This window comes from Squalius cephalus (genome assembly GCF_949319135.1).
Source record: "Squalius cephalus genome assembly, chromosome: 4".
NCBI classification, from domain to species: Eukaryota; Metazoa; Chordata; class Actinopteri; order Cypriniformes; family Leuciscidae; genus Squalius; species Squalius cephalus.
Window position 1 is genome coordinate 24,117,578 of NC_137125.1, and position 13,596 is coordinate 24,131,173.

At 36.4% G+C, this 13,596-nt stretch overlaps 1 long non-coding RNA gene across 1 annotated transcript; it reads right to left on the bottom strand.

The window, feature by feature from the left end:
• Positions 1–10,495: 10,495 nt before the first annotated feature.
• Positions 10,496–12,470, bottom strand: LOC307157570. Its single transcript, XR_013821036.1, has 4 exons — positions 12,263–12,470; positions 11,997–12,023; positions 11,497–11,607; positions 10,496–10,622 (listed from the first exon to the last, which is right to left on the bottom strand). It is a non-coding gene; the product is annotated as an uncharacterized lncRNA (long non-coding RNA).
• Positions 12,471–13,596: the final 1,126 nt, after the last annotated feature.

Below are 13,596 nucleotides of genomic sequence, written 5' to 3' on the forward strand. Positions count from 1 at the left end.
ATTTTTTTGCAAATGTGTAGCATATCCTACATAAATACATTCATTATATTTCTGTTCTGTGACTTCAGTTTTCACAGTGTTTAGAGAACAAAATTGGGCAGGATGTAAATTTGGGCCCACTGAAATTCTTAATCCTGTAATGAGCAATCAGCCAATCCTGCTTAAATTAAAACGAAGTCCATTGTATCTGCATCTGTCTAGCTATTGTAATACTCCTTCCTTATTGCATATAGTCGGGGAGCCAAAGTCTCAAAAGCTCAATAAAATGGGTTGAACCTGACATGGTCTGTTATACTTTTTATTTGTGTTTTTTCTGTTAACTTTGACCCTAAGAACCAATAATTGGAGGGTCTGCTCTGCCGGAAATATCGCGAAAAAAAATTGTGGCCATTTTAGTGTATGCACCCTTTATTTTTTATCAGAAAAATGTGAAAAATGATTTTTTTCCCTCAAATCCTCAGTGGGTTTGGTAGGCTGTCAATAAATGCACTCCAGATACAAAGAACACATTTGCTGACAACATCCACTGAAAAAATAACTCTTAAAACACATTTCTACATGATTTTGCATCAATTTAATGCAAAAAATTAGGCGTTTTCTCACTTTTTTCCAATATTTTCATCTTTACTTCATTGGCAATCAACTATTCCCCCAAGTTATGACATCAGTCAATATGTCATTCTTTTCACCAAACAGTATACTCACTCCACAGAAAAAATCATAAAAATCCAACCAAAATCAATGGATCTGTGATGATTTCACTAATAGTTGATCAGCAGGCTCAGAACCTCAATAGAATTGTAGGCTACTCTCAAAATTCCGAAAGACATGTAGTCCATGAGCCAGGGGGGTTGATCGGTATCATCGGGGGGAAAAATGCTATCATTGTTATTTGGCAAGGTATACACCCCTAGTATTAGAAAAATCACTATAGCAGTGCAGGGGTGGTAGCGAAATCACTTTTTCAGCTCATGAAGTTACTAACCCCCTAAGATAAATTCCGTTTTTGAAATCTGGTGTATATCTGGTTTAGGCTCATGCTAGGGATATTGTCAATATTCTATAATATGGTGCTTGGTATCGCTGGAAAGGGGACCTTTTAGGCTTTCATTTAAGCCCAGTACTGAATCTGTCTGACAAACACAGAGGTCACATGACTTCTTTAAACCAGAAATAACACACATTTTTTCACAATTTCCGCCTAAACTAAAAATCCGCCTAAAATCGCTGTGCCATGAAAGAACACCACGGACACAAAAGTCAACAACTTCAATACTCAAGGCACTCTGATGACTCAGAAAATGTATAATATACCCATACTATTTATTTGTGAGAGCCTTAAATTAGACTTGTGCAGCCAGCACAAGTCTTCAAAATAGAATAGAGCCAATAGAATGGACAAATAGAATACCCTAGTCCAGGGCCAAATGTTGTAATAAAAACACTTGTAATTGGTGTAACAAAATGTTTCTATCATGTATTTTGATATTCACCCACTTTCAGTTAGAATGTCAGAATGTAGCTCATGCACTGAATGTTGATGGATTTTGACAAGGTTTTGTCAGTTTTGTGAAAAGATTGTTGGTTCAGTTGACTGGTTATAACAACACTACCAACTATACCATCTTCAATCAACTTCCATTGAGTTCCAGGGGTATTCAATGTAAGTACAAAATACTTTTTCTCTTGTGCTTGTGAATTGGTGGGGAATAGTAGCAGTAGCTAATGTAAGCTTGGTGTTTTTCACACTTAGTATACTTCTTTTAAACTTAAAATAAGAAAGTATACTTTCAGTCTACATTTTATGTACTTCTCAGAAATATACTTAAAATTACACTTCAGTGTACTTGATGTATACTGAGAGAAAAGTCCAGGGCCCGTATTCATAAAGATTCTAAGAATCCTCTCAGAAAACTCTTAATTTTGCTTAAAGGAGAACTCCGGTCAATTTTAACATTGAGCTAATTTTTTTGTCAATTTGGAGTGCTGTCAATACAGAGAACAACGACAAAAATCAGTGTTGCCTACACCGTGTTATCCTCTTTTTAAAATTTGCACCCTGTTGACTTCAATGGGGCAATATTTAAACCTGCTTTTAGCCTCTTAACATCCTTGATGTGTCATTACAAGTGCACAGCCATGTGAGCGCTGGCTGAATTATTATCATTTTTATCCATATCTTTCACATCTACTGCAGTCAGATTGACCCGCGTTCACTCTGAAGGAATCACTCACATTGGCTGTGCACTTGTAATGACACATCAAGGATGTTAAGAGGCTAAAAGCAGGTTTAAAACTTGCCCCATTGAAGTCAACAGGGTGCAAATTTTAAAAAGTGGATAAAATGGTGTAGGCAACACCGATTTTTGTCGTTGTTCTCTGTATTAACAGCACTCCAAATTTACAAAAAAATAAGCTCAATGTTAAAATTGACCGGAGTTTTCCTTTAAAAACTTTTACGTAGGAGTCTTAGCTTAAGAGCGATTCGGGGCCAATCTGAGAACAACTCTGAGCAAGGAAAAGACAAAAACTTTCATCTTGAGGAGGCGGGGCTGACCCCGTTGCTATGTATGACACAATCTTTTGAAGACTGTGATTGGCTGGTAGTCCAAGAAGGAAAAAAAATGTGATTTGTCTATTCTAAGCCTTCACTTTGAAATTACATGCGACTGTGTACATTACACACTGCTGCATTGTTGCATTTTCCCAGTTGCCAAATATCGTAATGTAGTGATTACTTTCATTTCTGGCGCTATTGCATTTCTGCGCTGTCGGAGATGTTAGCGCGTCTCTATAAGATCTGTCACAAACATGATCCCTGCACGATCTAATCTATAGCGCCTTATTAACTCACTGTCATCCATTGTCTGCAACAGATTTCTTCTCCTTCTTCTTTCTGCCATGTTCTCCTCTGCTGAAGAAAGTCTTCAGCCTCTTAAAAGTCCTCGTCCGTGCTCCTAACAATTTTGACCTTAAGACCTCTTTTAAGGGTTAAGATGCTTTCTGAATTACATTTTTCTTTACTGGGATTTTTGTCTTTAATTTTAAGAGTAAACGGCCACATTTCTAAGAATTTTCTTAGAATTTTGTCACTAGGAGCTACTCTTTGCATTAAGATTCTTTATGAATACGGGCCCAGGTATATTTGGCCTGTACTTGAACTCAATCTTTTGATCCAGATATACTTAAAAGCAGGGTTCACCAATCTCGGTCCTGGAGGGCCGCTGTCCTAAACTCTGCAGAACAGCGGCCCTCCAGGACCGAGATTGGTGAACCCTGCTTAAAAGAATAATTAAGAATTCAAAGTACTGTATACTTGTCTTGTAGTTGTGTTAACTCTTTTGTAGGCTAGTCCACTGGTCGTGTAAATCAATTTACTCTAATTCTACGTTTTTGTTTAAAATGTTGCCTTTCTTTATGAAACTTACTGACATTCAAGTGTTAAGATTAAAAAAGGATGCATGAAGCTAATAACATGTTTTTAAATTTAAAGTACAGTTAAAGGTATTTTTCAAGTGCAAAAATAATAATGTTACATGTTAAGTGCAAAGTATAATGTTATGTTTACTTAAAGAAAACTTACAAGTACACTTGCAGTATAAACTACGAAACTAGTAGTTTACTGAGAGTACACATCAGTGTGTACTTTCATAAACTAAAAAAATGTACTACTTGTATTAAAACAGTAAACTACTAGTATACTTATAAGTTCACTTGTAGTACAGATGCATTACAAATGAGAAACCTAGTTGTGTACTTAGTTTACTACTCTAACAAATACTAAAAATACGAAAAGTGAGCCAATTTAGTCCCAAGCAGTATTGAAATAGTACACAATTTTACTACAAGTACACATTGATATTAGTATACTTACTACATAAAGTATACTTAAAAATATACTTGAAAATTACTTAAAGGGGGGGTACAATGGTGTTTCATGTATTCAGAGTTGTTTACAGTGTTAAAGAGATGGATTCTCATGCTTAACATGGCCAAAGTTTAAAAAAAATATTTTGGACGAATAACGGAGAATTTCTGTGCCGAAAATCTTACTTCCGGGTTGGTACAAGTTTCGGCTGGGTTTTTTCCGACCGTGGATCTAATGACGTAGACCAGAGTGGAAAAGCTCGCCCGCGCACACGTCGACCAGAGGGGAGCGAGACCACGCACATCAACGCGCTTCAACAGGAAATCATCGGCAGCGCTGCATAGTGTCTCCAAAGTGTTTTTTTTGGTTGTGAGGGAAAGCTTACTAAAGAACCCAGCGTTAGGAACAGTGGATGCAGATTGTTTTTCCGGGGCAAAAACGAGTTGTGTAGACTGTTTGTTCCCTGCATTTCGACGATGAATGTTTTATAAACAAAGCCCAGATCGACGGATTCTCTCTATCTATTGAGCTCTGGCTTCGCCCACACGGCCCGCCTCCAGACGCTCGTTTTTTTCCGGAAAGACTCGGTACAGCCTATCTTTCTTTTATAAATATAATAAAACTAAAGACTTTTTGGAGATATGAAGGATGCAATACTACTCTATAGGTACTCAAGATTAACAGGAGATTGAGTGAAAATGAGCATTTCACCCCCCCTTTAAGTATACTTCATAAAATGAACATGAAGACATGCACTTTTATGATGAAGAGATGCACTTTTATGATGAAGAGATGCACTTTTATAATGGAGAGATGGACTTTTAGAATGGATAGATGGACTTTTATGATGGAGAGATGGACTTTTATGATGGAGAGATGGACTTTTATAATGGACAGATGCACTTTTATAATGGATAAATGCACTTTTATGATGGATAGATGCACTTTTATGATGGAGAGATGGACTTTTAGAATGGATAGATGGACTTTTATGATGGAGAGATGGACTTTTATGATGGAGAGATGGACTTTTATGATGGATAGATGCACTTTTATGATGGAGAGATGGACTTTTATAATGGATAGATGGACTTTTATGATGGAGAGATGGACTTTTATAATGGATAGATGGACTTTTATAATGGAGAGATGCACTTTTATAATGGATAGATGCACTTTTATGATGGATAGATGCACTTTTATAATGGAGAGATGGACTTTTAGAATGGATAGATGGACTTTTATGATGGATAGATGGAATTTTATGATGGAGAGATGCACTTTTATAATGGAGAGATGGACTTTTATGATGGATAAATGGACTTTTATGATGGAGAGATGCACTTTTATGATGGAGAGATGGACTTTTATGATGCAGAGATGGACTTTTATAATGGACAGATGCACTTTTATAATGGATAAATGCACTTTTATGATGGATAGATGCACTTTTATAATGGAGAGATGGACTTTTAGAATGGATAGATGGACTTTTATGATGGAGAGATGGACTTTTAGAATGGATAGATGGACTTTTATGATGGAGAGATGGACTTTTATGATGGAGAGATGGACTTATAATGGACAGATGCACTTTTATAATGGATAAATGCACTTTTATGATGGATAGATGCACTTTTATAATGGATAGATGGACTTTTATGATGGAGAGATGGACTTTTATGATGGAGAGATGCACTTTTATAATGGACAGATGCACTTTTATAATGGATAAATGCACCTTTATAATGGATAAATGCACTTTTATGATGGATAGATGCACTTTTATAAAGGAGAGATGGACTTTTAGAATGGATAGATGGACTTTTATGATGGAGAGATGGACTTTTATGATGGAGAGATGGACTTTTATAATGGACAGATGCACTTTTATGATGGATAGATGGACTTTTAGAATGGATAGATGCACTTTTAGAATGGATAGACAATAACAGATTTTTACAGCGATTGATTCCAACAATCTTTTCACAAAACTGACAAAACCTTGTCAAAATCCATCAACATTCAGTGCATGAGCTACATTCTGACATTCTAACTGAAAGTGGGTGAATATCAAAATACATGATAGAAACATTTTGTTACACCAATTACAAGTGTTTTTATTACAACATTTGGCCCTGGACTAGGGTATTCTATTTGTCCATTCTATTGGCTCTATTCTATTTTGAAGACTTGTGCTGGCTGCACAAGTCTAATTTAAGGCTCTCACAAATAAATAGTATGGGTATATTATACATTTTCTGAGTCATCAGAGTGCCTTGAGTATTGAAGTTGTTGACTTTTGTGTCCGTGGTGTTCTTTCATGGCACAGCGATTTTAGGCGGATTTTTAGTTTAGGCGGAAATTGTGAAAAAATGTGTGTTATTTCTGGTTTAAAGAAGTCATGTGACCTCTGTGTTTGTCAGACAGATTCAGTACTGGGCTTAAATGAAAGCCTAAAAGGTCCCCTTTCCAGCGATACCAAGCACCATATTATAGAATATTGACAATATCCCTAGCATGAGCCTAAACCAGATATACACCAGATTTCAAAAACGGAATTTATCTTAGGGGGTTAGTAACTTCATGAGCTGAAAAAGTGATTTCGCTACCACCCCTGCACTGCTATAGTGATTTTTCTAATACTAGGGGTGTATACCTTGCCAAATAACAATGATAGCATTTTTCCCCCCGATGATACCGATCAACCCCCCTGGCTCATGGACTACATGTCTTTCGGAATTTTGAGAGTAGCCTACAATTCTATTGAGGTTCTGAGCCTGCTGATCAACTATTAGTGAAATCATCACAGATCCATTGATTTTGGTTGGATTTTTATGATTTTTTCTGTGGAGTGAGTATACTGTTTGGTGAAAAGAATGACATATTGACTGATGTCATAACTTGGGGGAATAGTTGATTGCCAATGAAGTAAAGATGAAAATATTGGAAAAAAGTGAGAAAACGCCTAATTTTTTGCATTAAATTGATGCAAAATCATGTAGAAATGTGTTTTAAGAGTTATTTTTTCAGTGGATGTTGTCAGCAAATGTGTTCTTTGTATCTGGAGTGCATTTATTGACAGCCTACCAAACCCACTGAGGATTTGAGGGAAAAAAATCATTTTTCACATTTTTCTGATAAAAAATAAAGGGTGCATACACTAAAATGGCCACAATTTTTTTTCGCGATATTTCCGGCAGAGCAGACCCTCCAATTATTGGTTCTTAGGGTCAAAGTTAACAGAAAAAACACAAATAAAAAGTATAACAGACCATGTCAGGTTCAACCCATTTTTGAGACTTTGGCTCCCCGACTAATAACATGTTTTATTCAGTTTTGTGCTAAATGAGAAAGCCAAAATCTGTCAGCAAATTCTACAAATTGTTTCTGCTTTCTCCTTGTCTCTGATCAATTTGGGCACACGTACACAGGGTCGCTTTGGGTTGGTTGCTCTGTGGTGATGAATGTATGGTAGTCTGAACGTTGTTCTGTTTTATTCATTACTGTCAGCTTTCACAGCAATACTGGTAAATGAGCAAAACAAAATATATTATATATAAAAAAAATTTTTTTTTTTTTTTTAATTAAATTAATTTTTTTTATTTATTTATTTTTATAAATATTTAAAAATAAATATTTAATTAAATACTGTGAGAATCATGTTCAATCTGATTTCAATGCCACAGCTGTGTAGTATCTAGTAAGGTGTTTTGGATTGTTCTATTAAAGCTCATTATAATCTTTGAGACCGGTATTATGGTAGGGTTATCGTATAGGCCGGTGTTCTGACAGAACTCGTCCAGCAGGATAAAGTTGTGGGTCATATTGCTCCATTATCCTCCAATCAGCACCAGGGGCCGTATTCACAAAGCATTTTATCTTACCACTAGGAGTACTCCTAAATCGCACTAAAAGATTTTAGCTAGGAGTTTTCTCTTAAAAGTTATTCACAACGCCTTTCAGACCTACTCTTAGTAAAGAAAAATGACAACTCCTAAACTAAGAGTGAGTCTTCGTTGCTATGGATGACGTCATTACTCATGCACGAGCTTGACTGAAGTGACCACCTTGATTGGCTGATGATTGTAATGCGGGAATGATTCCAAACACCTCCCCTACGATGATGAGTGACAGGTGACAGGTCTGAGAATGCGTGCGCTACACAAGTAGTGCGAAGGACGGAAGTCTGAATAACTGAATAAATAGCCTAAATGAATAAAGAGTAAGGCAAAACAAATAGCCTAGTAGCCTAATGAAACATATGGATTGATGCAATACCTTTGCAACATTATTGAATTAATCTGTCACTATATGCCTCTGCCTACGTTTGCAAAGAGAAGAACATTTTAATTTGATTCACAATGAAACGTTACAATTAGTTTACATGCAATGAGTAGCCTAGTTTTGGTTGTTGTTGGTGGCGTTATTGCATAGTTATGCCTACAATGCAAAATTGTTCCCTCGCGATTGGAAGCTCCTGTAGCCGCCGCATACGCATTTCAAAACATTGCAACGTGAAATGCCACAAAAAGCGGTTTGTGAATAGGTCTTAGTGAGTTAGGAGTCCTCTCGACTTCTTTTAAGCTGTCCCAGACTTAGGTGCTACTTTTAGGGCTAAAATGCTTCGTGAATTACTCTTAGTGATAAAAAAAATAGGAGTCCTAAAGATACGAGTGACACGCCCTTTAGTTTTAGGAGTTGCTCCTAAATTCGCCAGTTAGGAGCTACTTTTAGCCTTAAAATTCTTTGTGAATACGGCCCCAGGTCATCAGCGAAAGCCAGAGTCGTTACTGGACCTAATCACCTTTATGCTCTCAGCAGTTACTACATTAAATTGTGTCCTTAATTTTTTTTTAAATATATTTAAATAATAATGCTATAATTGCTAATATGCTATAAATATTAAATATTGCTAATATATATAAATATTATAATCATTCTGTCTCTCTCTCATATAAATCTCTGTGTGTAATACTCCGCTCCGTTCGCTCTCTGTCTCCTCCTCCACTCTACGCTGTTTGCGTTATATCACTTACTATAATACCACCCCTTGCAAGGCTACAGAGTCCTCTGATTAGCTAGAATATGTCATGGTAACCTTCCTCTGATTGGGTAAGAAAAATATTCCTCCCAACAGCAATTTTTCCATTGGTCTTTGCGCGTGGAATATTCCTAACAACGTCGATTTCATTGGCCTTATACGCAGTGGTATTACGCAACAAGGAAGTGTGTATACCATTGTTTTCAGCGGAATCTGAGGAAGACGGCAAAAAAGACCGCATCTCTCTATCATTAATAGTTTTTAAGATAATTACACATTTGTAAAAGTATGCCATTTTGGGCGGTACCGCCCAATCCGTCCCGAGAGGGTTAAGGGAAAACTGCGTAGGATGTGCGTGCGCACGGTTTTATAAATCCGAATATTTCTGTGTGTACTCACGTCCTATGTTTCATCCGTACGCCACTTCTGACGCAAATCCTACGCAAAGTTTTATAAATGAGGCCCCAGATGTTTGAAAGAAGACCCGGAGTCAGAATTATTCAAAAAAAATGTAAGAAAAGTTTAACTGAAGATAGTTTGCAGTTTCATCAGCAGAAGTCAGCTTCAAGACTCACACATGAGTTCGTAGGCCACCCTGCTTACAGTTACAAAGATCACAGCAGTTATACCATTTCCAAGGTCTAAGCTACGTCATTGCTTACAGATTGAATGATTCTCATTGGCTAATAAATTGATAAACATAGTAATCATCCACACATATACAGATAGACTGAAGCAAATCTCCATAGATTATGCAGCTGACACTCGGACCCTGAAGTTAGGCACGCCGTGACCTTCCAGTTCTCAGATTTGGGTTGCTGGGCGCCAACATGTCCAGAACAACTGCTGGTGGAATGATCCATGTATGTATCGCTGCAGCCCGGAGACCTGCAGGTGGGAGGAGCTTAGCCGCAAGTGGGAGGAGCTTATGCCGCAAGTAGGAGGGATTTCAGTAATGTGCAAGTAGGAGGAGTTTACGCCGCAAGTGGGAGGAGCTTACGCGGAAATCCCCAAGCTGTCATTGCCGAGGACGGCGGTGAATGAGTATGGCAGGAAGTAGCGACAGTAATGAAAATAAACGATAAAATATTACATTCCTCATCATGGTCTGATTTCTTACAGCTTTGTTATTATTGTGTGTGTCCAATACCACTCACTGTCAATGATGAAGTCACGTCTTTACACCTTTTACCATACTTAAAGTGATGGTGTTTTAAATTCATCAGGCTGTAGGCCTTATTCAAGCATATTTCTGAATATTAGATATATCTTCTACAATTCTACAGTATCAAGTAAATGAACATATTAAAATGTGATGCAATTGGACTTAGTGAAGTGAATGTGTAAATACATGAAAAACATTTGGCTAATGTAAAAAAACAAAGTTACCATCCATCTTTACTGCATAATTTTAAGCATAATGTTTTTTAAATAGCATAATGAAATAATGTTCTTCTGACATTACATTTAAATCTCAGGGTGGATAAATTATTTTTTTCAATGAATAAAATCATGTACAAGTCACTCAGAATTGATTGCAAAAGTGTTTATTTTATTTGATTATTTTTTTGTCTTTTTTTTGTTATTTGTAAGGACACTATATCAGCTCATTAGAACTGATCTGCATGCAGTGAAAACTGCAAAATCCAGGGTGGAAGGTTTCTGAATAAATGCCCTGGAGCTCGCCTCGCTTTCCCTTCCCAGCATAACCTGGTGGATACACAAGAAGCACAATAAGAACTAGGGTTTATAGTTGACATTGAACATTTACAAACATTAAGAATAATTTCTCAGCTCTGTAGGTCCATGCCATAGACTGTAAAAAAAGATGGACGACGCCCCTTCGCTCTCTTCCATTGATGAGAACTGAAGCCGCCAGAGTCCCGATATGGCGCTGACATATTGGAACTTGAGTCTGCGCAGTAGCGATCTCGGGACCAGACCTGCGCAGTAGTGAGCAGGAAGTAAAGCCGCGAAATCAACGCTCCGCCCTCACTCTCGCCGAATGCACTCAGGGAGAGTGGATTCTGCACACTTTTTAAAAAATTGATTGCAGTACGACAAGAGGCTTGTTAAAATAAAGTAAATACAATCTCCTCAGTCCTCCGAAGATCCCGAAAAAATGTCCGTTGGTGCTTCAGTGACTACTTCGCTCAGAGAACCTGTCAATCACAGCTGTCAATCATGACGTTACACCACCGCATCACGTAACTAACTAAAAAACAACTTATTTTTGAAACAGACACTTGAACTTACATCAGCGTGATAAAAACGACAGCATATGAAAGAAACCACCTTTGGAAAAAATATATTTGAAGTGTAATTTAATTGTTTAGTTGGTTTCACGTCCCATTGAATAACACGGGGAGGCGGGACTTATGACCTATACTAGGACCAGTCACCGGGGGACGATCGAGAAGTTTTGGCTTCACTTTTCAGGGCTTGTGCGGCACGCTTGGTCCATGCCATGCAAATGAATGGTGTCCAGAACTTTTAAACTCCAAGGGATGACATAAGTAAATTAGATTTTTAGTTTTCCTTTAGACTAACTAGTTTATTCATCACCAATTTACACAAAACGTACCAGGTGTGCAGCATTTGTACTCAAACCCACACTCCAAACAAGTGGAGATTGAGTACATCCTGCAGAAGAGCTGTTTGTAGTGAGACGACTTATTTTTCCAGCATGCAACACCTGAGGTGAAAAAAAAAATATGAACATAACATTTAACATTATCAATGATGTTCTTGTTATGCATTTTATTTTTAATGTCAATATTTACTTTCTAGCCATAAGAAGCACAATAACATGCATTTCACATTTATTGCACTGATTATTATGAGTAATACATTTTATAAAATAATTATGATATTAAAACAAATGTTTCAATTACATTACATTGTGGATTACGCAGAAAAAAGCATAACTACAATGAAAACAAGTTTTAAAAGAATTGCATGCATTGTACAATTAAGTTAGGAGTTGTATTCTAATATCAAATCCATTTACAAAACGTTTAAGACATTTACAATTTGAAAATCAATGCAGTCCTAAAACGTACAAAAATTACACTGCCACAATACCTTATTATGGTCTTCAGAATCCATAATCTGGAGAGCAAATTGTAGAAATGGAATGCAGAAAAGATCTTGTCATGCACGTTACAGATTTTGTAATTTGTGTGCTAGCCTACTAAAAAAACTACAGAAATTTATTTAGATACACTTTACCCTTATTCTTTTTTTAATACATCAAGACTAAAAACAGTGTACAAACGCCATTATGAAATGGTCTTTTTCAGAACTTATAATGCTTTTTCACAAAACTAAAAACTATACAACAAGCTTACCCCTTCATCTCAACGGCACGCTGACATGTGAAAGCGGTTTTCTTCTTTGTTTTCTGATGGATCGCAACAAAACTTACACATTACCGCCACCAACTGTGGAGCATAAACCAATAGCTACTACAACACAGGTGATACTAAATAAACCAATCAAAATCCTCTGGAAGTTTGTACAGCCCACTTGCGGCTAAAGCTCCACCCACTTGCTGCTAACCCACCCATTTGCAGCTGGCTCCGACCTCCGTTTATACCCTACTCGAATGATCTGCCTAACTCAACCAGAGCTGCTGAGTCCATAGCCACTTTCAAGAAACGGCTGAAGACATCTTTTTCGGCTGCACCTGATCCAGTAATGCTAACACTTTCTTTTATTCTATTTTTTTTATTTAAAAAAATTAACACAGTACATGTACTTGATTTATTTATTTTATTTTGATTAAACTGAGAAGGGTCATAGCACTTGCATATTGTTGGCCTAGTGTTAGTTTAACTACTTCTATTGTTCTCATTTGTAAGTTGCTTTGGCAAAGCTGAATTTTCAGCATTATTACTCTAGTCTTCAGTGTCACATGATCCGTCAGAATTAATTCTAATATGCTGATTTGCTGATTATTGTCAGTAATGTAAATCTTTTTCAGAATTGTTTGATGAATAGAAAGTTTGAAAGAAAAGCATTTAAATAGAAAGCTTTTGTATCATTAAGAATGTCTTATGTCACTTTTGATCAATTTAATGTATACTTGCTGAATAAAAGTATTACTTTAAGTTTCTTTCCCAAAAAAATACAAAATTCTTACTGAACCTAAACTTTTGAATGGAAGTGTATAATGTTACAAAAGCTTTCTTTTTCAGATAAATGCTGTTATTTTAAACTTCCTATTCATCAAAAAATCCTGAAAAAATTTGTACACAACTGTTTTCAACATTGACAATAATAATGATAAGAAGAAGAAGAAATATTTCTTGAGCATAGAGGGATTTCTGAAGGATCATGTGACACTGAAGACTAGAGTAATGATGCTGAAAATTCAACTTTGTCATCACAGGAATAAATTATATTTTAAATATATTCAAATAGAAAACGGTTATTTTAAATTGTCATAATATTTCACAATATTACTAGGTTATTTTTGTATTTTTAACTAAATAAATGCAGCCAGTTTTTGGGTCCCATTGACTTCCATAGTAGGAAAAAAATATACTATGGAAGTCAATGGGACCCAAAAACTGTCTGGTTACTGATATTCTTCTAAATATCTTCCATTCTGTTCAGCAGAAGAAAGAAATTCATACAGCTTTGAAACAACATGAGGGTGAGTATATGATGACAGAATTTT